This window comes from Wolffia australiana, chromosome 10 (assembly GCF_029677425.1).
Source record: "Wolffia australiana isolate 7733 chromosome 10, ASM2967742v1".
Lineage (NCBI taxonomy): Eukaryota > Viridiplantae > Streptophyta > Magnoliopsida > Alismatales > Araceae > Wolffia > Wolffia australiana.
Window position 1 is genome coordinate 2,602,867 of NC_135844.1, and position 27,512 is coordinate 2,630,378.

Here is a 27,512-nt window from a genome sequence, read left to right on the forward strand (position 1 = left end):
TGTGAAATTTAATATTTATTCTCACCACATTCTGAATATTTATAAAACAAAGATAATACTAAGAATAATCCACTTAGTAAACTAAAAAAATAAATTAAATTAGTCAGTACTGAATTGTATTTGTTTTCATCTATAATCATGTGAAATGAATAACATGTATTTTTTTACTTTTAACAGCAAATATTTACCTTTTGGTGAGTAAAAGAGTTTACATGTCTTCGCACTTTTTTTGAGACTAGACTACTAAATTAATTTTAAATGGCATGAATGGGGCTCAGTCATTTTCGTTGGTATTTTTAAATTTAATCAATAAAACAATAAACATATACTCACTTAAGTAACTTTAATGAATGAAGAGTACAGATCGACTTCACAAGGAATGGTAATTACAGATTTTTCTTCTAAATATGGATTAATGAGATGAGATGCAATATGTATAAAATATCAGGTAAAATGTAAAGGGAGAGAGTGATAATTAGTTATAAAATTAAGCTGATAATAGATATTGATAATCAGAGTTTTAAAATAGTAAGTGAGAAGGAAAATGTGAATCCTGTCAGAGAAGTGACAGATGAGATGAAAATGATTCGGTGATGTGAAAGGGGTAATATTTGATCAGACAGTATAATGACATGATGTGATGGTGGAACATGATGGTTAAATGGTTGTAACCTAACTAATGGATGACCATTTAGTTGATCGAGTCCAGATTCGTCTCCAGCCCCTATGCGGAGCCTGAGCCGACGTGAAGAACCCACACTTCCACTTTCAGGTTTGAAGTGGCATTCGCGTCATCTTGGAGCGTGCCGTGTCGTCTTTATGTTCTTTTCTTTTTCATCATCTTTGGATTGTCGGGAGGCCCCTCTTGCGTGAGTACCAGCCTCCTGCCTGTGTTTTTTAGTTTTAATTATGATTATTTTCCATCTTTAGGGGGAGGAAACCCATATTGGGCTTCTTTTCCCCCTAAAGATCCCTTTTAAAGGGAAGTTTAATAGGCTTTCCCCTTCAAAGGGGGGCCGATTTGGCCTCCCACAACTGCCATTCCCTCTCTATAATGAAGGGGGTGGGGTGGACGTGGGAGAGAAGGCCTTGTATTTTGAGCCACTGTTGCAGTTATTAGAATGTTCTTTTCTTATAAAGGGACTAGCGTGGCCCGCTCGCAATGCTCGCTTGGGTGGAGAGAAATTTCGAAATTCATAAATGTAATTCTTAAGTATCATTGAAATGCTCACAATTTCAAAACTAAATTTGAATTGCGCTTCTGACCGAATTCTTAAAAGGGAAATTTGAATTGTGCGTCCGATCGGATATTCGAAACTAACTTAATATTGCGCTTTTGAGTGCATTTTCAAAAACGAAATTTAAGTTATGTCCGATTGAAATTTCGGAAACGAAATTAGAATTGTGCCTTTGATTGAATAATCAGAAACAAATTTGAATTGTCACCCAGATCGCATTCGAAAACAAAACTTGAATTGCGCTTCTTATCGAATTCTTAAAAGTGAAATTTGAATTGTGTGTCCGATCGGATCTTAGAAGACTTACTTGAAATTGTGCTTCTGAGAACATTTTCTAAAGTGAAATTTAAATTATGTCCGATCAAAATTTCAAAAAATAAATTTGAATTGGGCTTCTGATTGAATTCTTAAAAAGGAAATTTGAATTGTGTGTCCGATCGGATCTTCTAAAACTAACTGAAAATTGCGCTTGTGAGAGCATTATCAGAAACGAAATTTAAATTATTTTCGATCGAAATTTCGGAAACTAATTTAGAATTGCGCCTCTGTTTGAATTATCAAAAACAAAATTTGAATTGCTACTCTTATTGCATTCAAAAACAACTTGAATCCATAAGGAGATCGACAGCGTGTCGGAGGAGCCCTGAGCAATTAGAAGGCTGCGGTCTCGTCGCTAACCATAAACTGTAGATAGAGCGAGGAAGAATGGGTGGGGGAGAAGAAGGAAGCGGCGGTTGAATTGAGGATGATGAAGACCGTGGTTGAATTCTTCGGAGGCTGCTCCGAAGTTGAAAACGAATAGTTGCCTCCCGAATAGTTGAAAACGAATTGTTGGAAATGAATAGTTGAAAATCAAATTTGAATTGCACTTCTGATAGAATCCTCGAAAACAAAACTAAAATGCCCTTGTGATCGAAATCATAAAAACTAAATTTGAATTGCACTTATGATCGAACTATATCCAGCATGAAACATGAAATGTATGTTTAATCGAATCACTGAGAACAAAATCTGAGCACTCTTACCGGCCTATAAAGGCTGGAAGAAGAAATGGAAGAAGAACATGTCGATCTCGATCTCTCCTCTGTGATCTTCTTCTTTGTTCTGAGAGAGTTTTTGTTGGTGGCCGGCGAAGATGAACAGTCGTTATCTCAGAATGTCTTTCAAGAAGCGACGGCAGAGAGAGTGCCGGTGGATCGTTGGCCTTTCGCCTCCGGTGGTTATCTCCGTGATAGTGTTCTTCTTGTTCTTGATCTTTGCGTGTTCTCCGTGATCGTTGGCCGCCCTGCCCCCCAATGCCGATGAGGTTCAGACGCACATGTAGAAATAAAAAATTAACGATCAGACATACCGATTATCGAAACAAATAAAGGTGTGATGCAAAAAACGTGAGCTCTCTCACTCTCTCTCTCTCTTCTCTCTCACACTCTCTCTCTCTCTTCAACTATTTTTTCAGCCAATCAGAGGCCAGAAGCGCACATGTATTTGCTTTATAGTAGTATAGATTAGAGTTCAGATCGCGTTCTTCTCTGAGGAGAAGAAGAACGTCCCGTTCAATGCCTGTTTCACAGAAATTCCAGATCTCGTTTCATTTGTTGTCAGTTATTTACATCTTTTGTTGAAGAAAAAGAAGAAGATCTCGTCGTTCTCATTTGTTCGGGTCAGAATATTGTCTTCCCCTTCTCTTCCACCGAGTGACCATGCTATTGCCTTGTAAGAATGGCTGTTAAATAAACTGAAGATTCGTTAGAGTGCGTCCTCACCGAATCATCTCCGGTCAGGATCCATTGCTTACGAAGGGAATATTAACCCATCGAGGATTTCTTCTTAGAGTTATTGCGGCCTGTTCCGCAATCGTTGGGATTTCTTTCCAAAGGATTAGTTTTGAAATAAGGATTTCTTCTTCATTCTCCTCCTCCGGAGAGTCAGGTTGGTTTTAATACTCGAGTTAACTTTTAGAAGATTGCTAGTGTCCTCCGATCACACAAGCAGGAAGTTCTGTCCAGGTCGTTAGCGATTTTGTTCACTTTCAAGTCGACATAGAAAAATTTGCAGGTATCGTTCATCCCTTATCTGCATGAATCTGAACCACTTGATCGTCTGCGTCGATGTTCCTATGAGACAACGATTGGCGACGATAGTTGTGGCCATCTTCTCATCGATCTATATCTTACGGTGGAAAATTTTCCTTCCCATTTCCAACGATGTCTCTTGGAGTTGGAATAGCGAGATCCATTCACTTCATTGGATTCCTCATGCGACGAAGTATCTAACGATCAACACCGTGGCCGTTGGATTCCAAAATCTAATTTGATCCTTGACTTCATTCGTTTGGACCCCCAGAAGGATTGTGGCGATTTTGGCGCCTAGTTCTCTCGGCGACATCCCTTACCTCGGAGCAACTGGGGTCATCGACGACAACTGCCGATATACTTCATGTAGAGCATATTATCGGTTGATATAGGTCGGTTAACTTCCAACCTATCTTGGCTGGCCGATCGAATCGTTATCTGGGAATTAATTGGGTCAACCGTCTGGAATTATCAATCGGGAATCATCTGTTATCCCAAGAGAAAACATCTGCTAGACTCATTTACTTCCTGGTCGTACCTGTTCTTATTCGCACGAGGTTAACTTCATCCTTCGGTGACATTTGAACCCAGGTTCCATCTCCTCTTTCATTTAAAGTGGTGATCATTTCTTTCAGTACTGATTTACGAATGCTCTGCTGCCCAGAGAGAGTTTGGGTGTGAATTTAGGTATTAGCCACCATACTTGTGTTAAAAGATTTTCTTTGACGGTACCTGACTTGTTCGAACACGTCGACGGTGTGGTCACCTCAGGATGACGATTGTTCCCCACCCATCTGACTTTGAGCTGATCCGGCGGATCATCCGGAGCTTAACCGTGTCATAACCCGTCCGGTGTTGTTCAATTGAATTACGTCTCGGGTCATTCGACGATCGTTGTACTTCTCGTTATTTCTTAAACTATATGCATTACTTTCTATCCTTATTTTGTGTTCTGTGGTGTAACACGATCTGAATGATCCCGGCCGTCGTGTTACATCACTAACGATGATACCAGGCGATGATCCTTGCATTCTTCTAAGATCATGGCAATATGTGGGTCCATGTAAGCTCATCTTCTATGTGGTATCCTCTCACACATCCATGACACCAATAACAAGGTTGATAGATCTTAGAACCTGACTAGGTTTCAATTAGCCCACAAGTGTAGGAACCAAGATTATGGATGAATTTGACAAGGATACATGCCTATATTTATACATAGATAGAATGAATGGAAAGAGGGAGTAAAGATGAAGTGACTCTCACAATTACAGCTCCATTGGCCTTCTACATCAAAATGTCAAGCTTTGAAGTTTGACCAACCCTTGCTGTCCATTTTTTCTCTCTCCTCATCATCATTAATGTTGCTTCCTTATTTTCTTTTGACCATTACGATATTGAATATTCAACATTTAGTTATTGGCATGAGTACCTAATCTCTCATGATCAGATGCTCAAGAACACCAATAATTCCAAGACGTGGCGACACATTTTTGCACACCAGATTAGCATTATTCTCTTTTTTAATCAGTTGTGGTGATACACATTTGCCCCACGTGTACTGCATCAATATTTGACGTTTAAATGGTTTATATAGTCTGTTCTTATCATAATATTGAAATCACATTTATTGTAATTTATATTGGGTCTTTTGATTGGCCACCATTCAATCGAATTGAATGGCGAGATTTGGCGGGGCACTCTTTTAAGATGACAAGGAATTAATACATCTTTATCATATAAATCCTATGTTATAAAAATATAATAAATATATATTCTGACTTAACTAATAATATCTCTACGTGTATAATGTCAAAAAAAATTGTAAAAAAATTCCATATCATAAAACTAATTTCATTAAGAATATGATGTCAGAAAAATCCATAAAATACCATTAAATCCATAAAATCGGAATTTTAGTATGAAAATAAGATTTATCATTTCAATCTTGATAACATGTATTTATACTTATTTTATCCATACATACTTAAATTTCATGGAAATCACCCATTAATTGGTGTGTTACTAACTGCTTAATTTTTTGAAACCACATCTAGTACTAGAAGTAAAAAGCACATCAGCGTATACATTTTGGGGCTGGAGATATTGATCAACATGATCCATATATGATTGTTGTAGTGGAACACAAAGAATCATAGCAAAGCTTTATAAAAATGGAAGACTTTGATATTTAATCACCTTGATTGAATATATTATTTCTTAACTAATCATGTTTTTAGCCTCTAGATATTCCCTCATAATACTCGACTCTTGAATCTGCTTCTTTTCATCTTGTTGAGCCTTGCGTTGATCCTACATCATTTTGGTCTTTCCAATTGCATGAAGAGAGTGGTGAAGAAGAGTGAGAACGTCAAGAATGTTTGTTTCATGAAAAATTTTCAGGATTTTACCTTATTTACACAGAACACAAATTTTCAACAAAACACTGCAAAATTTAAATATATCTTACAGTCTAAAAACCAGTTTCCTGGAACTCTACAAGACCATGTATCATTTTAACTAATATCTTGAATGGTTCTATAATCATTGTAAACCTAATTCTCGATGGAATTTTTCTTTTTCTTGATTAAAATTTTAAAGCCCTAAATGCAAAAGATAATGGTGAATTAAGTTAGATTGAAATAAAGAGGTTGATACTATGACCTTGTGAGGAACTTTTTCTACTCTCTCTTTGCTCCAGGTAATATTTTCCTAAAGCTGTTGACATGTCCAACCTCAAGACATATCCAAACCATTGATGGAATGTTAGATCTTCTCTTCAACTTCTCCAATTCTTCTAGAAACTCTTGTAGATCGTATCACCATCAAATATTACCAATGGAAAAAATGGTTTCATAAGAAGCAAATAAAGTGGGGAGGCAAGGTCTGGATGGCATGGGCACATAAAATGGGTTCCCCCTATTTATACTTAAATTGAGCCTTTAAAATCCTTTATAACTTAAATATATCAACCAACATCCATAGATCTTCTTGCATGTGACCATTTAGGCCCACGTATCAGTATGCTGACATCCCATTTTCTAGAATACATAGATTAATAAATTAACTATCTTGTTGAACCTTTTGCACCATTAGTTATGGTCTATGTATTATAATTGATATGGGCAAGAGTCCTGAATGACTTAGGGTATGGTTACTCATCAAAACCCAAACCCCCATTCGACTAAGTAATGTTGTATACAAGGACCATTTGAGAATACCCGATCCAATATCTCCTTTACTCCCAGCTAGAGGTCAATGTATCCTGCTTGTCGAGTTAATCTCCTCATATAACAAGGGTCTACTAGCCCATGTTCACCATGTAATCATCTTCATGTACTTGTTGCTATATTCAACAGAAGGACTCATAATATATTTAAATCCTATGAATAAGGACTCACAATCCATCCACAAGATGTCTTTGATGTCTCACGTCTGAAGGCCACTTATATGATTATGATACAAATACCCCTAATTGGTTCTTATGTACATCACTATTTATGGATTCATATCAATCATTTCATACTCTTTCTCTAAATAAAACTCACCATCTGTCCTCAATGTCTCTACATTCATTACCACAAGATCAACCGAACACATGGATTGTCTGTCTCTAGTGATAACTGATTATTCTATGATTATAATAAACTAAGTCATTAGATGTATTAAGGGACTTCAGTAAAAACACCAAAAAATAATAATATTAAATTTCCATTTATTTTAATTCAATTAAAATAACATGGAAGTGTGTTTGGCTTTATGGAAAAATATCCATAAGCTATTTTAAATAGATTTATTTATAATGTATTGATTTAACCCAATTACAGATAAAGTAATGAAGTACATATTGGTTGAGTTGAAAGCCTATGGTATGGAAAGTTACATGTCACACATAGAAATACAAAGGAGTATAGCGACTCTCTCATAGAAATTCTATTATCACCATTTATTATACCTGTATAATCCCTCATCTACATGCTGCTACTATGATGACATATGATATAATCCACTGTGTAACCCTATTCTATCATCCGTTTTAGTACTGATTCACATGGATATTATCAGATAACTCTCATTTGATATTAAATTACCTTGGCTAAGGAATTCATCACATCATCGACCAGAGCTCTCTCAAATTACCGAAAATGTGGACGATCACATTTCATCCCTCAATCACTTTTATTAACTTTTTGTTGCATCTCAGCTAAAATGGTTTCAAATTCAATGATTATGAACTAGCAAGTCATAGTTTAAATAAAATTGTGCCTCAACATAATTTCCTTTTTGCCTTAAGTCTAAGGACCACTTAGATGACAGTGGCATGACTCAGCCTGCTAAAGAGTTTGTTATACTACCATTCAAGGATCCATATGTATTAATTCAGTGAATGTTTTCCCTGAAAAGCACCACTATCTGTGCTTAATTACTCCACACTAATAGCTGTTTGTTTGACCATACTTTTCATATGAGTGGGACTAGATAATGTTATTCCATTAATGCATTTTAATGTCATTGAATACCATTCGAATAGAAATGTTTGGCGCATATGTTTAAAACCTAGTGATTTCTGTATTATAAGAAACCCTTGTTCAATATGAATACATTGTACCAATCGGAGAAGAAAAATAGCTAACATGTGTAATTGGCATACTAAACACATATTTCATCAGATATACCTAGTTTCCTTCTTGAGTTATTTACACCATATCTTCAACATAATAAAATTAACTTAAATGCCTGAGACTATCAATGGGCATGGAGTATGATTTGAAAGTTAATTTATTTATTAAGTGATTTTGCTATTACATGTAATGCAATCTAATTACATATGAAAATATTCTTTGAATTCATGTATACAAATCATGTTTATTATTATTCATGTATAGTGTGTAAAATGAAATCCAAAAATATGTTCATTATTTAGCACATGGTGAGGAGATCATACTATCAATATTACCTGTCTTTGAACATATATGTTAAATATTTCAATTAATCATAACTAAATTAGGACATCAAAATATCTACATATAAAAGCATTACCTACTCATCTTTTTATGACTTGGAAGGTTAACACACAAGGTTTAGAAGAATCTCCATGGGTTTTCATTTTTTTGCCCATTTTTCCTGAGATCCCTCATGTCTTAATGTTATTTAAATCCTGGTGGATATGTCTAGAAGCAAAATCTGTGTGAAACTTCCAACATTTGTTTTGAATCAATAAGTGGTAGCAGTTATGACTATGCACTAGGCGTTTCGATCACCCATGTCTATCATATTTAATTTTAAGGTATGATTTGATTTATTATCCTGTTAAGGTAATATCATTTGGGCTGTGGGTCATTCCAAACCCACAAAATAACACCTAATCCGTGACACACACGAGCATGATACTTATGCATGCTGTTATATATTTGTTTTCATCCTTTGATATCCTATCGTCAGTGTGGCTTCTGACAATAAATTTGGTATGACATTGGATGTCTAGTGACAAGGAGTAGTTTTACATTATGATTGGATATAATGAAAATCCTTGGCTACTTCCATGTCCTCAATAAGACACTTTATTAAGAAAAATGTTTCCGTCATGCAGCATGGAATCCTTCATATCCTTTGAGGCAGCTAAACAACCCCAAAATCAAATTGGAGCTTAGTAAGGAGATGTTACAACTCTCAGGCCCTTAATTGGTGATAAAATACCACAATTATTATTTTGCCACTTTCTCTTCTATCAAGTGATGATTAAATGATTATCATTCATATGATCAGATATTTGAAGCTCCATGATTCCTCCTTTCACCAGCTGAACTTCTTCAATTTAATTATACTTATTTTAAAATATTGTATATGATTTATAGAGACAATTAAGACATGTTTTTGTAAGACGTAACATCCCTGTATCAACTGATCATATTTTACTTTCTAGATTAAATAAGTCACATTGTTCTGTTTTATTAATATTTCCATCATATTCTTAGACTAAAATGTTAGGCATATTTATAGTTTACTTTCATGATTTGTCTTATTGAATTCCATGAAAATTAAAAAAAAAAATTATTTAAACAAAATACATTCGCGACATTGACTGCTAAAAATTTTTTAAAATTTTTCCATCGAGTTTGGAATAGATGATAACCACTCAATCACCTCTATATGCTTTTTACTGGATCTGAGCTAAGACTTGTTTGAATTGCATGATTAGCAAATTGTAAGCCATAGTAAAAAAATAGTCGTCCATCCATGAGAGGTCCTTGGTATCTTTGGTCAACAGATCACTTAGATGACCGTGCCATGAATAAACCTGATTAGTGTTTAGCTATAATACCAATCAGGGATTCATACGGATCAATTCAATGAGCTCTTTGTCAAAAGATCACCCACTAGGTGTCCTTAATATCTCCACACTAACGGCCATATGATCAGCTATACTTATAGTATAAGTAGGATCATATTGACCTATTCAATTCGGATAATTTGATGTGTGTATCAACTATTCATTGATAATGAATATATGGAATACATGCTTAAATACTAGTGATTAATGTATTATGATCTCATCACAAGTCATCATGTCACTGCATGTATTCATGGACTTAGTTATAAACATCAAACATAAATAAAAATGAATAAATATTTCTTTGAATGAACATGAATAAAGACGTAGAGGTGTGATCACGCTTGATGGCCACCAAATATCCATAAAATACATTCCCCTTCTTTAATGTGAACATGAGTCCAGATGCACACTTAATATAATATGGATATGAAGGGAACTTGGAGTCAGTCTAAGCCTAAAGCTTTATGATCATCCCTAAAGCTTTATGTACACTCAGAGGAAAATTTAATATCAAGTTTGTTCTTGGTGTGCCGAGTGCTTGGAGAGGATGAACAAAGAAGTGGGGAGGATGATCTACATTGGAAAGATGGCTTAATCCTGATGGAATATAGGGATCTAATTTAAGCTTCTTGTCGTAGATTGCTCATTCTTCAACACATTTACGTAGATCACTTATCATTGATATCTGTCATCCATAACTGTCAAATTTTAGGAAAACCTACTTCAACTGCCTTGATCACCAGGTTTTATTTTGTCACTTCTACCTGATAATTCAAATTTAAGGGTTTTATGTCATTGTTTTAATTCATACTTAACAAAAAATAATTATGAAAATTTCAACTTAAATACTCTATAATTAATATAGGGTAAGTAAGGGGTCGTTCCACAGAGAGGCAGAAATTTAATTTTTCTCAAGCGTGGCACGAAGGAAATGAGTTTAAAGTGAGAAATATAATTTCTGAGATTTTTTAGATTTTTAGTTAATTTAAAAAAATTATATCATTTAAATTGAAGTAGAAATACAAAACAAAAGACTAAAAATATTTTACAATAATTTTCCTAATTTTAATTAACACCAGAAATAATAAAAATACATATTTTAAGAATTTTTATGGAATTTAATTTACAAAAAAAATTACTAGAAATCTTAAAAATGAGAGTTATAGATTTTTAGATTTTAAAATCACTAAATGTTTTTTTTAAGTTTTACAGATTTTTACTTTTTTGGAATTTTTAAATGCAAAAAATAATTTTTCCTAATTTTTATGAGTTTTCCTATTTTTATAATTTTTAAATGCATAAAATAATGAAAAGACCTGCTCCAATGATCGCGGGCGGTAGTGGAATGGTGACAGAGTGGCGGCGGAGCACAATCAGTGGGCCTTCAAGTCGGGTTGGCCTCGAGTCGGCCTATTGGGTCAGCCTATTGGGCTTGGCCCTATTGAATCAGAATTTAGTAGATTTGGCTAAGTCCTACACAATGGGCACCCGGCATGTACGTGTGCTGCCTGCGCATGGACTGGCGGGCAGAAGAATGGCCCCGTCGCGCACACGCCGTACGACAGCGCATAGCGGCATGGGCATGAGGAAAAATCAAGTTTTTAAAGGCTAAAAAATGATTTTTTAGGTGATTTTTTGGGAACTGAAATAGATAATAATGGTTAATCTAGAGACAGATATAGGGAGAGATTTTAGAGAGAGAAAGAAATAGGTTTAGAGAGGGAAAAGGTTGAAATGTGGAGATAGAGATAGAAAATGAAGAAATGGTGTAGAGGGAGTTTGAGATGGAATGTGCAGGTTTAAATGTTGGAACTTTTTTATGAAATTTTGAGAGGATAACCTGGTGATATGGATAAAGGTATAGAGTGATAAAGAGTCAATTCTAGAGAGATAAAGTAGGGAAATGAGTGGTTAGAGTGAGAAAGTGATGATTTTAAAAACGAAATGGATAGATAATGATGGGAAAATGTAGATCTAGGTTCTTAAAACCTCAATGCAAGTTTGGTGAGCCCTTAATGTTTCCACTCAAGTCTAGACCATTATAGTTTTCTTGGATTAGGTGTTTTCCAATGCAAACAGGAGACGAGATTGAATGAAAACTTCAACAAACTTACATTAAGCAGGTTGAACAACCTCGATTCTGAAATATGCCTTGTCCTGCACTTCAGTCACTTTCTAGAGCACATCCACAATGAGGGAAAATGAGGGAGAAAAGGTGTATTTATGTAGTCGAAGAATTACTAAAATACCCCTTTGGGCATTTTTCTATTCTCTTTTCTTGCGGTATTGCCTCTTTTTCTCCATTGGTTGAGAGCTTCCCCTTGTAATCTTCACCTTCTTTCTTTGAAAGGCTTTTTAAAGACCAATGGGAATGCCAGGTTGTGGCCCATATCCCCTCAGACCTCTCGTTTGAAGGCCCAGAACACCCTTTGCTCCTTTCAGGCCCCTTTTGAGAATCATTTAACTCTAAAATTCTCCAACTCTTTAAGAATTACCATCTTCTCATTCCTGTAAATTTCTGCACATGTGAAACTTTAGAATACTCATCAGTACTCAAACTGCTTAATTCAAATAAATCAAGGAGTTTTGTAAAAAATAACCATAATGTGCAAAAATTAGAATTTTTTGCTAGTGCATAAATATTTAGTTAATTCAGGTGATAACATGATAAATTCTAAATGAACAATACATAAGCATCTAAAATATATGTACAATGTCCATGAATTTATCATGACTAACCCATCTTGCCTTCACACCGTCTTAAGTTTTTTTAAACCCTAAACTATAAAACACTAAATCAGATAATCCTTATCATTAGCTCTCATTTTGACTTGTTGTCACTCCTTCACAGTATTGTCTAGAAGTCACTTGCTCCATGCATGATACACTACTCGAATGATACCCGCCCCATTTGTCTTAAATAACTGCTATCACTCTCTTTGATCACTATCTCTTATGCTACACATATTTCTTCTCACCCGCTTGAATTCACCCTATATAGAGAGCTATCTCCTGAATATCTGTTATTTGTGGAGATGATATTTTCTCATCACTATGTAGTAAAATTATTCTTGATTAAAGTTTTATAAATTTTATTGAGTGAACTTAAATTCACAATGACATAATGTTACCCCTACGTTTGACTTTTTCACCTAACAACTTGGTTCACTATCCCCTAGGAAGTGGATTGGGTTTGACCCAATTTGTGGGGTCTACTAGCTGCCTAGTACTGGTGGCTGCTAAAAGTGAATTTTTTTTATTCGATCTTCAGACCACCTGACGGCTGCTGAATGCATGAGCTTATCTTGGATGGGTAGCTACTGCGTGGGTAGTTGCATGTGCAAGATGGCTCGTCAAACATGGGGGCACCATGGAACATGTCTGTAAGGCCGCACAAGGTCATTGGCAGATAGTTCTTTGATCTAAAAAATGGGATCACAAGATGCCCCTAAGTGGGCAAGAGATTGGAAACAACACCAAGTGCTAGAAATGACATCTAATGCTTAAGCTGACACTTGTTGTTGCTTGCACAGGTGTTGGCCATTGCTTAAGCCCACAAATGACTTAAATAAAGTTGAAAATCAAATTTTAAGATGCAATTTGGAGCATTGAAATCCTTTTCAAATCAAAACCTTAACTACTTGGATTGTATACAATGTTGTTTGTAGCTCTTGGATTGATTGAAAAATAACTTATCATTGATAAAACATAGATAATAACATCACATTGTCCGAAACTAGTTACACCTTTGACTTGCTCCTTGGAAGAATTTCTCCTAGCTGGTTAAATTGTTCTTTAAATGTATCCACATGATCAATGTGATGATGGATCTCCTCAACATTAAGTCTCAATAGTCAGCTGAGTACATACATATGAAAAGAATATGGGGGGCTTTTTCTGGCTGGCGTGTGCAGTGAAAAATGGTTTCTTATTTTAAAGCTTACATAAAAGTTCTTATAACATTAAGTATATCCACCAACGTCCATAGATCTTACAGGTGTTACCATTGTGGGCCATGTATCAGTATGGTTAATAAGTTTAATTGCCTAATCACATTTATTGGCCAACCTTATTAATTAACTATGCAGACATATATATTAATTCATAAAATGTCAATTTAACTCGATTGGTAGGTTAAGTTTCCAGTCCATGGTCCACAAAGCTACAATTTGTGCGTGAGAACATATTAATATACTCTTTTTCATTTTTAGCATCACCAATTAATATGTATGTATAATCCTTCATCTGCACGAGACTCTAGACAAACTTAGGGTATGGTTTGCTTTGAAACCCTAATTCAACATTGATGTTAGTAGTGATACATAACAGAAACCGGTAGAGAATGCCTTCTTCAATGTATCCACTACCCTTACCAAGAATTTAATGTATCTTCTTCCTTGAGTCAATATCCTCACATCCCAAAAGCAAAAAAATCTATCTAGACCTATGAATCACTTTCATGTATTTCTTGCTATATCCAAGCTTATACTTGTTTGAATGCGGTGATCAAGGACTGATAACTGGTAGTCACAATATAACCACACATCTACAATAATGTTTTGGTATCTCAAGTAAAAGGGCTACTTATAGGACAGCGACACAAATCCACTAATTGGTGTTAAAGTACATTATCATAAATGGATTCATGACAATCAATTAAGTGAAATCTTTCCTAAAAGAGAACTCATTCTATATCCTTAATGACTCCAAAGTATCAGTCATAGAGTCAAGCATACTTATCAAATAAGTGGTATACAACAGTTCTATAATTTTTGGATACTTTAATATCAATTATGAGTATCCATCAAGTAGGGATATTTACAACACATGTTTAAAAAATAGTGATCACTATGTTATGATCTCATTATAATTCACTAGGGATTATTATTCATGGACTTCATTATAAACATTACACACGAAAACTAATGAATAAATATTTAACTAAATGAACTTAAAATGACATGTAAGATGAGCTTGATGATCATGTAATATCCATCACATAGGAGAATGCCTAGAGAAAGAAGCTTTGGAGAGAAATAATGGATCCACCGAACGAGACACACCCTCCTAGAGGAGAGAATAATCGAGAAGGATCAACCTTCCAGTAGAGAGTCACCAAAAAAGAACTCTAGAAAGAAAGTAAAATTGCTTTATCACCATTTTTGCATGATATTTATGAAAATGGAACAAATTGTTTCATTTGATAAAATATATTTTTTTCTTCCTTAGGAATGTAATATTTTTTGAAAATTTATCCAAGGATAAGACATTATGGATCACATAATGAGTAAGAAGGTGATCCTTATCTCTTTAAGAGTTCCAATAAATTGGTTGCTACCCTCAAATGGCTTGATTTCGGAATTCCTCAGTGTCAAACTGGTTTTCAAGCTAAAAATATGAGTCATGGAATGAAGAGTATGTATATTTAAGAATATTCTTAAGCCCCATTAACCCCATTCTCTTTACGATGAATCTTTTCGAAGGTATTAGTCTGAAGCTTCCTTAGTGTTGAGACGCTTCACATCATGAATTAGGGTGTGGATGGTGCGATATTGTTTATTACTTGACCTTCTTCCAATCTCAAGTTCAATTTTTGCTCTCACCTGATGTATGAGAGTTTCCACTCCCTCTATTAGTAATCTCATCTAGAAGTCTTCCACTGATATCTCCTTCATTTTCTCCATAACTTCTGTCTGAGTGCTGGATACGGAGGCGTCGTAGTTACACGGTATGGAACTTTCTGATAAGAATCAAATTTACTTTATTGATGTGGGAAGAGGAATCTGGTCACTGTACCTGACTATAAGGATAATGATAAGAATATTATTTGTTCCTCTTGTACTCTATAGACTGCTAAGTAGATGAGAACGGATACTATTAGTAGGGAAAAGTTGGGAGTTACTAGAATCTCCCTACAGATCTGGTTACTTTAATGAATTGAATGAGCCTAGGAGTTTGAATTTCCATGACTAAGCACTTACTCCCTTTGATTGGAACCATTGCGCAGTGTGCCCCTTATTGTATCAAAGTCGTTCATGAATGCTATATTTTCATAGTAATTTCTAATAGATGGCCTATCTAGTACTTGACCAATAACTCGGAATAGATTCTGGGTATAGTCTACGATCATTCAATTACCCTACGGGTCTACACTTAATGTCAGTCCCAGTCTATTGAACGCTGGTCGGGACCCAAGACATATAATGGTCTTGAAATGCTCAAGAGCAGACAAATCCATGAAGCTTCATCATTGAAGGGAATGAAACATGGGCGATGGGGTAACGCTGGCCAGAATGGCTTATTTCATCTCAGAGGCAAAGAAAGGTTCAAAATTTGAACTACACACAATGTTGGAATAAGCTAGACCTGGAGGGCACCTCCAGGGGTGAGTATGCGTTATCTGGAGCCTATTTATTCTTAAAATTTGAACATTTATCAGTTTCTTCCTTTCCAACGTCATAATCTTTACTAGATTCCTTCCCTTATAAGCTCATGGACTCCCTCGCTAAATAAACCAGGAGAAGACTACATTTGTTCCTCTGTTCTTCCTCAATTCTTTATCTGATCGAGGTATCCATGCAAGAAACCGCAGCGAATTTCTTCCTACAGTCCATCGCCTGCCCGAACCCTCATTTTCTTTCAGCTTTTCTGATATTTACCCCATTCCTCCAATGGGGTTCGAACTACCATTGTTTTAGCTAGTGATATGGCAAAGAAAAGAAATGGCTTTCGTTGTATTTTCTTGACATTTGTCTATTCCTTTACGCTGTAGTCATTCTTCTGAATGGACGACAAATAGTAGAATTCGCTACAGACACGGGGGAGAGTGTTGCGTGGTTGCCGTTGGCGTTCGCAAAGGGCACCGTGCAATTGTCTCCTCCTGCCAAAAGACAATGCTCTATAGTGTTCTAGGGCCCGAGGAAGCTCTGTATGGCCAGGCCCGAGGAAAATCTGTCGGAATTCTAAGGTTATTTGCTTTACCTATCCATAATTCCCAACTTCTTCTATTTTCCATTTAAAATTCAGGCATTGTTTTCGCTGACTAGTGTTCGCCCTTCATGAGCCCGGCCACGATATCGGGATAGATGCTGAACCAGTTATCGGAAACAGATTTTCCGATATCTGTTTTAGTGTTGTCTGGATTCTGGATGACAATATTTAATATTGGTTGCTACAGTAACGATATCCGATACTGTTATCTGTCCTGATAACGACTTTCGTTTTAGTCTCAAAGGTTGCATGATGATATCTGCTATTGGTGAGGGATATCAATTATTCGGATATCCTACATATAAGCAGAAATGTATTTTAAATAGTTTATCATTTTTTAGGAAACATATAAATGCGTATTTAAGCTATAGGAGTTTTATTTACTCTATTGAGTATACTTTATTTTTGTGAATGCATTTACTTAATATTCAAATAATTTACACTGACTGATAGTGTAGTAGTTAGTAATTAGTCCAACTCGGCCTAAAAGGGTCGAGTACGCCGACAGTGAGGCCACTGTGTGCTATTTAAATGTATTTATTCCAAGAAGGATAGAGAACAATGTTTTTTCAATTTATATTTCTTTGAAACCATTTACTATTTACTCCATACAAATTTTCAATTGTCAATATGGGACAACTAGTGCTTATTTGGTAAGACATATATCAGATATTGGATACTGATTTTCAGCACCGCTTTTGATGTTCAATATACAGTACCGGATTCCGCCACATCTGAACCCCTAGGATATCTATCCCAATATCTGGTATCGGGTGGATATTCGATATCCATCTGATGTCCGATATTGGGTATCTGGAATTATATCAATTTATCTGGATATTGGATATTATTTGTCAGATACCGGATATTAGACGGGTGAACACTAAGGGTGACGTTGTCTTCTCTTTTTCATATTCAAAAGAGTATTTCGAGTTACATATTTTTAAAAAATGCCTACATATGTTCTCTACTCCATTAAATACTTATTTATAATACTTTCTTAATTTGTAATGGAAGTGTGTATTTGAAAATTTTCATATTTAAGTTGCATTATTTGGGTAGGTCAGTCCAAATTTAAAGTTTTATTGGTTAGTTTTTCTTCCATTGGTTATTATTTTTCTCAATTGCAGTACAGTTATAGTCCGATATTGACGGACGCTTTCCAAACGGTGGTCTTCTTGAAATACTTTAAATAACGACAAGCCAGTAGTTGTCATTGGAGGAGAGTAAATCAATGAGGAAGCAACTTGCCGACCAAAAGCCGAATCAGTAAATTATAGATGCTTTCGGAACATATTTAAGAAATTCTGCACGAAGAAATAGTAACATCAGTAGTGTCACACAATTTATCAAGTAAATAAGACAACATTTGGAGATGAGAAAGAATCATTTTCACTTTCAATTTTACGTGTTGATGTGTAATCAGAAGTTCAAAAATAAGAAGCCTTGTAACCAACAATTACATCATTATTTGAATTCCTAATTTTATCCAAAACATAAACCTTTTTGTTTACATTAGAATACTAGTTCTGATGATCAACACTTTTCCCAAAAGTATCACTTTAGTATAATCTCTGCGCGTCAAAAAGTTATCTTCAGTTTGATCCGTGAGTTTTTACCCATTAATAAAACATTTCATCGACCCGGGAGGTTTTACTTCCAGAACCCAGCTGATTCACTCATTTCCTAGAAGTCAGGTTCTTAGTAGAATAAGGATCCAAGCACGGCATAGAGAGCCCGAGTAGGTTGAATACATGATTTTATAAAATGGTTAGATGTTGCTATTCTTTATGTTTCTATGACCATTCATTGGTTAGTCCAGTTCATAAGGCCCTAATAAATACCGGATATTAGTTGAAATTTATTAAAATATGAAACATAGAAAATATCAGTCAGTAGGTAGAGAGTTTGTTTATACTGCAGAAAATGAAATTCGGTGACTGAGAAATTTCATTATTCTTTACGTTCTATATACCAGATTTTGGAAAACATTTAGGACAGTTTATTTTATTTTTTTCTTGATGGTACTGTTGTTATAATTAAGTAATATGACTTGACAACTAACCGTACCCTAAGTCATTCAAAATTTTTGGCTGGATGAAGGATTGTACAGGTAGGGTAACTAGTGATTATAAGAGTTCCATGAGAGAGTTCAGTCGATAATATTAATCTTCTATGGCATGAGGTTCAGGTTGGCACCCACGGGCCAGTAAATGACCCAATCGATTGGGTTAAATTGATCCTTAATTAGTTATTCTATATGTTGATACAGTTAATTAATAAGATTGGCTGATGTTTGTTATTGTGCCATTAAAATGATTAACTAGAATGATACATAGGCCTAGAAGGCCACACACATAAGATTAGAACATGTTGGCGGATATATTGAAAGTTGTTCTGAAAAGTACCCAAATTAGTTTAAAATAGGGGACCCATTTTAGGTGCCCATGTCAGCCAGACATGGCCGCCCTTTTTCTTCCCATCTGCTCAGTCAACTCACTCCATAAGAGAGACTTGACGGTGAGGAGATCAAATATATCTTCTAAAAAGAGTTGGAGAAGAAGAAGAGGAGATACATCGCTGCATTGATTGCATAGATAAGTATAGGAGCCAGATGCATGGACAACTTGAAAAGTCTCTCCAAAGGAGCTAGTCAAGGGTGGAATTAGTTCCCGACAATGTAGTTTAATTATGGTACATTATATCTTCCACAACATGAGGATATCTAGTGAAATGAGTTGGAGGTTTGAAAAACTTAAAGGTTGAAATACTACTAAAATGTAGTGAAAACATTAATTGAACTAGTTTAGGAATTCTTCCACTTCATATGACAAATACTGATTGTGCTCAATTTATTCATTACATGAAATTCTAATTAGGGTAGGGATATGCATATCTTCAAGTCCTAAGCACATATTCTCCTTTCTTTGAGCTGCCGAAATCCATTTTCTTTTAATTTGTTACCTATTTTTAACCTCTTCACACTTGGATCATGGTCCACGACACAAACATCACCCATTCTATGTGTTAGTAAAGGAATCATCTCATATCATACTTTGTATGATATGAGTTATTCCCAATTCTGAGTGTGTTTCTACTTTAATAAATGTATCAGCATGATATTTTCTTTTTTATTCCTTTAGTCTATTTTCACTCTTCATCTTTTCAAACCTGATTCATCTGTCTGATCCTCTTGAGGATACTGCATTGTTTTAAGATACAGATATTCTCAACCTTAGCCTTGATTCTTTGCATGTGTGATCGGTAAAAACCTTGAATCTCGAAATTTATTGAATTAGATACATACTAATTTAAGCTGAATTTTACATACAGGTTAACAAAGGTCACATTATAATAGAAGAAAGTGCCTTTTCTTGTGGTCCAAAGTTCTGTTTTCTTAATAATTCACTGCAACAAACTATGAGCTAAAATTAAAAATCTCTTCAATAAACAAATTATCTTGGCCAAGCTCATCCAAAAAACACCAAGATCCAGGATGATGTTTTCATACCTGTAAGTGACAATGAACGTGATACAAGAACCCTAAACCAAGGAAGAATTTAATGGTATCTGAAGGCATTGAGATTTTAATTAGGAAAAAAGCTACCCCACATTTGAGAACTTAAGGTATTGTTTTATGTTCGATTATAGGTTGACCTGTTTGGTTCTGTGGACCTGGGTTTACTGGAGAAAACTTCCTATCTAAAATTTTAGCTTTGAAGTATGGGAAATTGTATACCCGTATTCTATAGATATTAGGGTAATGGGTCTAAATTGATCCAAGATTTGAACTCTGGTTGACCGAAGGGAAGTTAAAACCTGTGAATACGGCCTTCGAAAGCAGGGCTAAACATTTTAACACATATACAGTCTTCACAGCATAAGTGATGATGAATGTGCAGTAGACTTACTAGATCACTCAAATCATAAAACTTTTCTCATTGTCCCTGTCCCTGATACGAAATTTGACATTTGAGAATGGCAAAGTTCTAAAGCATGAATCCATTAAACCGTGAAGCACAAGTAATAGTATCAAAATGTTTACCGCGGCACTGAAATATCTATTCTGATGAAAAATCTGTGCACTTCTTGTCATTGAAATAAAATTAAACATGTATAAGTTGCGCAAACAGGACAATAAAACATGCCTTCAGTAATCGTAATCTAGTCAGTGAAAATATTATCCTGGAAGAGCAGATGAAAACTCTTTTACTGACATACTTTGGACATAATTCCCACAACATACTCATCGTTACACTTTTCTCCACGCAATAAAACGCCAAAGAATTGAAACTTGTTCGTGGATGAGTCTACGACACGAAAAAAATCTTGAATTAGTTCCTCAACGTCATTGCACGTCATGCACCTCCACAAATGTTTGTGTACCGTGTGAAGTTCGAAAAACGGAGACAATTTGGTGTACGTCTAGAAAAATAGGAATGGAAAACGTCTAGAGATCGACAACAGCGCCGCCCATAAATAGTTGTAATGTGCCCCTTGACGCTAATGTCTGAACAGGCCAAGGTATCAAAGGGACAACGGCGCATGCCATGAGGCCACTTGAAAGGCAAACGACAACCCACAGCCGACAGCAGACAACGCTCCCTCTATTAACCAGTAAAGAGTCTGCTTCATTGCTCTCACCTGTCAAGTCCGGCAAAAGGCACGTCACCATAGACGGCGACTTCTTTGTTTTTAGTCGGAGTCCTTGGATAATAAAATGTTTAAAATGTTTTAGTGGTTTCAGCGGTCACTCTAAAGCAATCAAAATCATTAGTCGGCAGAAAATAAACGGTTGTCATTTTTTCCCACGGACTTGAGAGATCGTGAGAGCCAAATCATAAAGGAGTGAGAAGCTACCCGCTTGATTCCATAATCTATGGTAGAAAAAGAGATAGATAGATATATATATAGATAAATATGAGATAGACGGAGAAAGAGAGGTAGCCTTTTGGGTCAATAGGTAGGAACTTGCTTAGTATCTTAAGAGTATCGCGGGCTCTCAAAAATGTTCAAATTTATATGTGTGTACTTTCCTTAGGCCACAGGAGAAACTGAATCCTTTTCAGTCTATCCTAAGTTGTTCCACCGTTTTTTGTTAGGATAGACCTAGCTTCTACATGTTAGAAGATATACTTAAATCTTATGGATTAAGTGATAGTTAATAACATAGATATTGACCTTTTTTCCATTAGGAGATTCAAACCCAGCATTGCTCTTCTCCCAAGCTGGGCTTCATATTACGAACCCAATTCTTTCTCTCCACGTAGTATGGACAGTTCGCTTAATATCGCATAATATATCACACAAAAAAAGACAGTAAGAACGGCCAACTTTCTTGGCCTTCTCTCCTTTAATACGCCTTATCCGTGATTCTTGGCAGATTCAACCCAATTGATGGCGATTGTGTCGTCTTATCTGCTGCAAAGAAATCAACACTGTTAATGGCGCTACTGTGGCAGTCAGGGCAGAGGAAGCATCGTGGAACGTGATCCAAATGTCCAATGGAGGCAGTCGTTTTCACATGCAATGAGATAGGACGTCCGTCGATCTTATTGGCGGAAGGTCAATAAATACGACATCCAGTGTTACAGTAACGCTAAAGTTGCCATAGAAAAGATAAAGATGGCCATACAAGCCGCCAATCAGATGGACCCACTACTTACCTTCGGTCTTTTATGTGGATACGTCATCTCATAGAAGATCACAATCGTCTGGTGATACCCACTGACGCTGAATTCTGGTACCAGCCAGAGCAGAAAAATCTGCAAGTTCCTATTCTATAAGTACTAAGGCAGATGCCTCAAACGCTGCAGAATGTTGTAATCCCCACGCATAAATTTGCATGTAACTAAATTTGGTACTTGGATGTGAAATTAAGGCTACATGTTAAATCAAAGTACCCCGTAAAAAGGATGTTGTCTGCCGACGACATCCAAATAAATTCCCGTCACTATTATTATGTGAATCAAGAACATAATTATCGGAAAATTATCGTTACTGCTTTGGCAAAAGCTCACCAAAACTTCAAGCAAACTAATTTGAAAATCTGTGGCTATATTCCATGTTTGAATGTGGAAGCTACAACACATCCTACGAGAAATTTTTCTTGAAGCGCGATGTGAACGGTGGACAGTTCAAGAATTCTACTCTAAGAAGCAACCGTAACTGTGAACCGGTAATTAAAGCAGGCCCGCCGTTAGCGGCCTTTTCGAAAGATTCTGGATGCAGGTAGATGATTAAAACCTACACAGAAGAAGGTGTAGTGATAGGATGGTAGTGGTCTCTGGCAAGCGGATCTAGTCAAACTTCAGAGGATAGAATTCCCACTATATAATGAGGGAGCGAGGCCTGTATACTTCGCCCTCCCTTATTCTTCTTACTCTCTGGCTTCCTTTCCCTTTGTCCTACTCCGTGGTCTCCCCCTTCCCTTTTAATTGGAGAAGGTACAGAGATGTCTCTTCTGGGAACGAGGCTTTCTTCCTTCTATCTGTCAATCCGTCTGTCTCTCTCCCTCTCTGTGTGTTTCTCTCTCTCTCTCTCTCTGTTTCTCTCTCTCTCTCTCTGTTTCTCTCTTTCTCTCTCTTTCAGTCTCTCTCTGTTTCTCTCTTTCTCTCTCTTTCAGTCTCTCTCTGTTTCTCTCTTTCCCTCTCTTTTTGTCTCTCTCTGTTTCTCTTTCTCTCTCTCTGTTTCTCTATGTCTCTCTTTTCTCTCTCTTTTAGTCTCTCTCTGTCTCTCTCTCTCTCTGTGTCTCTATGTTTCTCTTTCTCTCTCTTTCTCTCTCTCTGTCTCTCTTTATAGAAAGGATCATTCGCGTTTTATGGATCTGGGTGATTGCTTCCTGCAGTTGGGTTCAGGAGACTTCTTTTGTGCCGATTTCAAATTCTCCTTCAATATAAACTGTTTTGACCTTATGGTCCAGCGTCGAATACCGAATGGCTGACAGAAGAGAGTGAGCACTCACCGGCGTTTGCATCAACGCATGCGGCCGTCACGGCGCGTGCTCGCTCTTCTTTCTGTCAGCTTCTAGTAGTTCCTCGTTAAGACCAAGTGAAAAACAATTAAGAACCATGCAGAGAGAAGCTGGGAATCTTTGATTTTTTCTTTGCTCTAGTTTTTCCTATGGGCCTATGTGCCTCTCTCTTGAAAGCAAGTTTTCTCGTTATCCATCTCTATAGAGTTATTAATCTAGTTCCTTCTGGCTGCTGTGGTACGCTTGTATAGGTAGATTTCCGTAATTTTTTTTCTTCCTCTTTTTCGTCATCCTCCTCTCTCTATCCATCGATAATTGTTATTTCCTCGTTGAATTTGGCTACGACGATCCTTGCTCATATTTCTACCTTATAGTTAGTTGTTCTTTTCATTTTCTTGTTATCTATCCCTAGTTGTTCATCTTGTTGCTTCTCTCTTGCGCGGTCGGTGTTTATTTTGGTAGATTTCGTATTTTTTCATTTCACGTTCTCGTCATCCACATCTTTGCATTAATAAATAGTTCTTAATCAAGTTGTTTGTGTTTATATTGATTACTCATATCTATCTTGGTAGAATTCGTATTTTTTTCGTTTTCTCGTTATCCATCACTTTACATTTCTCGGTAGTTCTTAATTTTGTTGCTCCTGGCTGCTGTGGTCCATGTTTATAATGTACCTATTCGTTTTTTTACCATTTTTACGGCTCCATCTCCAGCCATCGCACAATAATTATGAAACTCGTCGTTTCAGCCTGCTGCGGTCCGAGTTCAAATTGCTAAATTTTCGTTAATATTTTTTCTTGCTATCCATCTTTCTGATAGTGATGCTAAATTACAGAGTACCAGCTGTTTACTGACTCTTTTACAGACCCGTTTTACCGACGTATTTACCGACAGAAGCTTCTTTAGTTTATGTTTGTGTTAGTCGGTCGATATACTCTTATAAATAGGAAAGAAGATGTAACGAAATACTCACTCCCCGATAAATGTCTATCTTGTACAAGGAAAGGTTGTTTTATTTGTGTTTCTATTAATCCTCTCTATCTCCCCCGGGAGTCCACGAGACCTTCACAAGTCTCCTGTCCTTTTATTCTCTTTGAAGAAAAATTCGAGAAATTGGTATCAGAGCCGTGTTCGTTCAACGCGGGGAATGTCTTTTATGCAATGGGGAATTCAAAGTTTATTTCAACGGTAAGGAGTTTCGTTTGACTTTTCTATCCTGATGGTGTGGTGAGTTGTGGTCACCAGTGAAGATTTTTTGTGTGGAGAAGGCTCTGCAAGAATTCAGAGCAAGAGATATCGAAAGATGCTACAGAAGAAGTACACGCCGAGAGATGGCGGTACCTTGAAAAGGGTCTCTCTTAGAGGGATTCCGGCGCGCCAAAGTCAAGACACTATGGCTGATTATGCAAGCAAGATAGCCTCCCATGAAAGGCCAAATAGTCCGAGAGGAGAGGGCAGAGGGCCTTAGAAGAGAAGTCGAATAGGCAAAGCGTCCGTTAATTGATGCAAAGTATGAAAGGAGGTTTGCGAGTCAAGGTGTGGTCGATGGGTGATCAATCTCCAAAAATGTGAAGAGATTAAAGCTGGAAGTCAGCATCAATGTTAGTGATGCTGAAATATAGACGGACCAGTTGCCGGTTGAAGATTCACCGACTTGTTCACCGACTGTTTTACGGGCTCGTTTTACCGACGTTTTTACCGATTTAAGTTTCCTTTGATTATGTTTTTGCTAGTCGGTCGATACCCTTATAAATACTCACTCCCCCAACTTATGCTAATGTTGTTTAAGTGAGAGTTCTTTTATTTGTATTTCTATTGATCCGCTCTATCTAAGGGGAGTCCACGAGACCTTCACAAGTCTCGTGTCCTTTTTTTTCGTTGAAGAAAGCTCCAACACTTTCTCCATCTTTGAATAGTTCTTAATCTCGTTACTTGCAGCTGCTACGGTTCGCGTTAATCGGTAAATTTTGGTTCTTATTTTTCATTGTCTTGGTATATATATTGGATAGTTGTTAATTTGCTTCTGGTTAATGCGGTTCGTATTTAAATTGCGACGTCTATTTATTTTTTTCCATTGCCCTCATGGAACTTCCAAACGAGATTTAAATCTATGCCTTAATAAAGGTAGTTATACTTTCTCTGATCCATGTTTGCTTTATATTCGGTCGCCATATTGTATGAAGGAACTTGCTATACGTACGATTTTCTGTTGTGGTATGAGCCGCTGTTGAAGAAATTTAGGTTTACAGAAAATACATGTTTGATATTTAAGTATCTTGTAAAATTTTATGATGAATGAGTTGTTGGTTGACGATTGGCCGACTCGACAAACCTAGTTCAGAACTTTAATTCAACTCTCAGGCTTAAAATGATTGGCGTTATTGTCTGTGATGCATGTTTGCTTCACATCTTGTAGGGCAATTATCGTGACCCTTGTGTAATTAAAGCGGGAAATTAAGTTTTTGAAATGTCAAGGTGACTTCTAATAATTGCAAGGTTTCTATTCTGTTTCTTTGGGATTTCATTGTAAAGTTTCTATGAAAAGGTGTAATTTTGTTCTATAAATGTGCGATTCATAGGGTCGTTCAAAAAGGAGTGAAGTTCTCCCGTCTCCCTTACTCTTTTGTCTCTCTTGTCTCTCTTGTTCCCTGGATGAATAACAAGGAGAAAGCCTTGATTGTTACCATAATCCCGGGGTCGTACTGCGGGAACTCACCTGCCATACGTTGGATTTACTGTCTAGTCGCAACCGCTGATCAACAAAATCAGTTTTATATTTATGGTATAATGTCAATTTTCTGGAAATTGCATTGTCCATCGACGACTGAGCGATTTATGTTACCGAGTTTTGTTACCATAAATTTATTTTGTCATGGTTTTCTTTGTTGATTTCATACTTGTATGAATGTGGACCGTTATTTTGTACAAAACCAACTGCCTATGTGTGTTTTAATGGCAGCTATTAGTAGAGGGGTTACGTAGTTTATCCGAAGTGCCTTACCCTTCTCTCACCCTCTCTCTCTTTCTGTGGTGGGAATCAGCTATATGTAGGAGATTGCAGCTATATGTTGGACTTTGTGCTTATTCATCAAAGAGAAGAGTTGATATTTATTCAAGCTCTCCAATCCCCATCAAAATTTATGATTTCTACCTTCTCATTTTCTTGATTCGGAATGCTCTAAGGTTCAGCTCCAGGACCAGGCCAATAAGAAGATAGCTCATAAAATTACCCCAGTTTATTTTGTGTGAATTGCTTTCTGCACAACGAAAACTACAATGCGGCAGTTGAAAGTGTCTTTGCACCGCAGCTGAAGCTGTTTCTTCTAAAACTTTTGGAGCATATCAATGTAGCTTGTTAACACTGAAAAGAATATATTGACTCTTTTTTCATGGTTCTTCAAAAGTTTCGCAAGAAACGACCAACAAAATAAATTATCACGAATAATTAGTTCGCCGGTGCTCTGACTTTGATCTCATCGAGGGAAGCCGCGGCTAACATTGCATGATTTCTCCTCCAAATGCGTTATCCTTATCAGTCCACTTAAGCGCTCTAATCTGGATGTACGTTTGAGAAAAATGAAATTTCTGCAAGAGGAAACAACGGAAGTGATACCATTTTATAATTTGGTAATAAAATGGAAATATGATAGAACCGCCTTGTAACTGTTGCAGCACTGTGTTTACCATTAATGATAAAACAATTCGAAATTTGTTTGATCGCTATTTCCGCATGTCTTTGATTATAGCTAACATCTGACAGCTGATGATTGGATTCATAAGATTTATATGGGTAGAAGTTATCAGATTCAGATGAAACATAAGAAAAAATAATTCAGCTGAGGTTTCTCAAATCAGAATTCTATCGAATAAATAATGTTTCCATCTATTACTATCACATGTGACGA

General features: G+C 36.3%; 2 long non-coding RNA genes across 2 annotated transcripts; both read left to right on the forward strand.

The window, feature by feature from the left end:
- The first annotated feature begins 2,792 nt into the window (after positions 1–2,792).
- LOC144708703 (uncharacterized) lies at positions 2,793–4,288 on the forward strand. The gene is made up of 3 exons (XR_013582839.1): positions 2,793–3,867; positions 3,946–3,997; positions 4,082–4,288. It is a non-coding gene; the product is annotated as an uncharacterized LOC144708703 (long non-coding RNA).
- An 18,512-nt stretch (positions 4,289–22,800) lies between these two features.
- Positions 22,801–26,997, forward strand: LOC144708483 (uncharacterized). Its single transcript, XR_013582790.1, has 2 exons — positions 22,801–25,567; positions 26,649–26,997. It is a non-coding gene; the product is annotated as an uncharacterized LOC144708483 (long non-coding RNA).
- Positions 26,998–27,512: the final 515 nt, after the last annotated feature.